General features: G+C 44.7%; 1 protein-coding gene across 1 annotated transcript in view; it reads right to left on the bottom strand.

Moving 5' to 3' along the window:
- CRH (corticotropin releasing hormone) overlaps window positions 1-3,086 on the bottom strand; it is an 82,241-nt gene extending 79,155 nt beyond the window's left edge. Inside the window, exon 1 of the mRNA XM_007123746.3 lies at window positions 3,049-3,086. The gene's annotated coding sequence lies outside the window, so the exon portion shown is untranslated. The remainder of the gene's footprint in view (window positions 1-3,048) is intronic.
- Window positions 3,087-3,476: the final 390 nt, after the last annotated feature.

The raw sequence follows: 3,476 nt of genomic DNA, 5'->3' as shown, positions 1-3,476 counted from the left end.
TATATATGGAATCTAAAAAAAAAATGGTTCTGATGAACCTAAGGGCAGGACAGGAATAAAGATGCAGACGTAGAGAATGGACTTGAGGACGTGGGGGGGAGGGGAAGCTGGGACGAGGTGAGAGAGTAGCACGGACATATATACACTACCAAATGTAGAATAGATAGCTAGTGGGAAGCAGCCGCAAAGCACAGGGAGATCAGCTCAGTGCTTTGTGACCACCTAGAGTGGTGGGATAGGGAGGGTGGGAGGGAGACGCAAGAGGGAAGAGATATGGGGATATATGTATATGTATAGCTGATTCACTTTGTTATACAGCAGTAACTAACACAACATTGTAAAGCAATTATACTCCAATAAAGATGTAAAAAAACAAAAAAACAAACAAAAAATTTCTCCTCAGGGTTTCACAGAATGCATTTCAGGGTAAATTTAGGAATGGTCTGGTGAGAACTAAAATGTCAGGTCGAGCATATATGGTTTAGATATGCTAAATAAAGAGGGGAGTTGAGTCAATCCTGGTGCGTTTGGGTCATGTAAGCAGCTAAACTAGAAAAGTCAGCTTGGAGAAAGGGCTCTTCTCCCTGTGACCTGGTAGAGTGCCTCAGTTCCCCACTAAAATTGAACTGAGTGGACATAACAGCTTTGGGCACTTCTCTAAGATAAGAACTGACTTTGCGCCATGAATAATACCCCAGATTCTTTATATTCCTTCAGCACCAGGACAGAACAACATCATCCATTCATCCCAGTGTACAGAGCCAGGATAGGAAGATGCCTCAGGAATGACAGTGGATGTGTTGCTGGGGTCTCCTCTTGTAAGGCTCTCGAGACCTCTATATGGTTTAATTATCTGTGAGCAATTAAACCCTTATGGGGAGAAGCACTGCGAAGAAAATTTCACTTATACACACGTGTAGCTGCCTGCACCTCTCTTCAAAGCCCTTTTAGTTCTTGGTCCCTCTGAGGCATGACAGCTGTGCATGTGGAAAACCATTAGGACTGGGAGAGCTTCTTCCCACAGGATCTGAGAGCAGGTGAGTGGTGTGACCCCCCTGCCTGCAGCAGAGGCTGCCGGGGGGAGCCCAGCCTGGCCGGCACAGTGTAATTCCACATCCCTTCCCAGGGCCCTAGCACCATCCCCGAAAAATCAGAGAGTTGAAATGGGTTGGCATTTGAGAATCAGCTACTCTGGTGCCCAACAGCTGCTCACTACACACTGTCCACTGCTTCCTGGGTGAGAGGAATCATGCAGATGGCAAGAGAGGACATTTCCCCTAGGGGGCCCTGACTGGTAATATTATGGTTTACATAGGGCCAAGCAATACTCCCTCACCCTTGACCAAATCCAGATACCTCCAGGGCAGCTCCAGGGACAGGTGTGCACAGGTCTGCAGAGTCACAACCATAGGCACGCTGGGCCCACAGAGCAGTAACAATGACTCGTTCTAGGAATTTGTCGGGAGGGCCTGCTGCTGGGTGTTCATCCCAGAGTAGCACACGCCACCACACACACACACATGCGCACACACTGTTCTTTGCCTCCCTGACCTGGAGCAGCTCCCGCGTGTGGCGCTGTGGTACAAAGAAGCCCTGGACGCTCACAAGCGGGCGGCATGGCAGTGATGTTTCATGTCCTCTTGCTCAATGGTCTTGGGTGTTGCCTAAACTCTCAAGCTCAAAACTTACAATATCGTAATCAAATAGCAATCACGTATATCTTACTTTCCATGTCATATATCATATGAATTATGTGGCATTATACAGCTCAAAAGCATGCAATTGGCCCACAAAATCCTTATGTTCCAACTGTCCATCTTAGGAATTACCAACCAAAATAGAAATAATATGCTGCATGAGACTCCCTTTCCAATTCACACGCTCACCTAGACATTTGACCAAGCACACGAGCGTGTCTAAATCCATCACTGGTGGCCACACCGCGAGCTGACTTCACATGAGCCATTACTGGCCATCCCTCACTGATCTTCTCCTGGACTCTGTGACCCCACTTCCAAGCCACATCTCTGGAGCTTCCACGCCCACTCTCCTGCCAGTTGGCCCACTCCACTCCTCCATACGTCTGCTAAGGAGAGGGCCTGGCCCCTTCTCCTGAAAAACACACCCAGTTATCGGCAAGTTACAACATCCCTGACTCCAACCAAACTACATTAATCAGACCTAAACTGTTTCTAGAAAGCTCGAGGCAAATTTATCAGACAGTTGCCAAAGTCTGTGCTTTACTTAGAAGGAGAAACGCAAGGGCTGATTGAACCATTTCCAGAAAGACGCTCTAGTCATTCGTAAACCTGACTGATGAAGGTTCCATTCAAGCAAGGCTGGATGGGGAAAATGACATGGTTGACAGGAGAAAGGGGAAACCAACAGGAGCAGCAAGACTCCCCTCCTCACACAGGAGAATGGGGACCAGAGAGGGGCTTACAGTGGGTATTTGGAAAGTTTAGAGTTCTGTTTTAAAGCCCAATGTCTTACTCAAGAGATTTTGATGAGTTACTTTTGATATAAACTGATATCTTCCCAGTTTTAGATGAAAATAATCTGCACAGCAATTCATCTTAGCATTGTTTATAACTGTGAAAAACTAGAAGTCTATGTAGGAGACCACATAGTTAAACAAGATGACTCCACTCAATGGGATATCAGGACATAATTAAACAAGGATTCTGAAGGAATGTTATACTATGGAAAATGCTTAGGATGTAATGCTAAGTCAAAAGTCTAAGGGAACAAAGTGTGCATATGTTATGATTTCACATTTTAAAATAACAGTTATACAAGGAAAAAATACAGCCTGGGAGACAGTTCACCAAAATATAAATGGTGAATATGTTTAGGTGGTGGGATTATAGACTTTTTCTTTCTACATACCTATGTTTTCCAAATTTAATGAACATGTACAATTTTTAATGAACCTATTTGATTATAAATACTTATTTGAAAATATAAGTAAACTGTCTCAGACGCCGCACTACAAAAATCACAGGGAATCAGAAGACGTAGGTAAGAGAATTAATATATGAAACTAACCTGTGCATCTGAAGGAAATTGAGGGGACACTGAAGCAGGTTAGAAGCTGTTCATCTGATGGAAGATGAGAGAAAGCTGAAGCGACTGAGAAGCTCCTGGAATCCCTCTGGGAAAAAAATCATGGGACTTATGCTGTGGACATGACCCCGCGTTTCTCCTTTCTCCCTTCTGCTCTACCACAGGCAAACAAAGGATCAAACGGCACTTTTCTGAGAACTTAAGGCAGTACATTGAAAGCCTGCCTTCACCTGGCGCATTTTTAATTTTGACATTTCCTGCTCTGAAACTCTCAGGAACTAGAGCCAGACACCAGGCACCTTACATATCCTGAAAGAACTGCAATTCCAGGAGAGGTTTTTAATCCATTAGAAGATTGTATTCCTGCAGACTATCATCTCTCTGTGGAAAGGAATCAACTTTGTCTTATT

This window comes from Physeter macrocephalus, chromosome 15 (assembly GCF_002837175.3).
Source record: "Physeter macrocephalus isolate SW-GA chromosome 15, ASM283717v5, whole genome shotgun sequence".
Lineage (NCBI taxonomy): Eukaryota > Metazoa > Chordata > Mammalia > Artiodactyla > Physeteridae > Physeter > Physeter macrocephalus.
The sequence above is the reverse complement of the archived record's forward strand: the minus strand, read 5'-3'. Positions and strand labels throughout refer to the sequence as shown.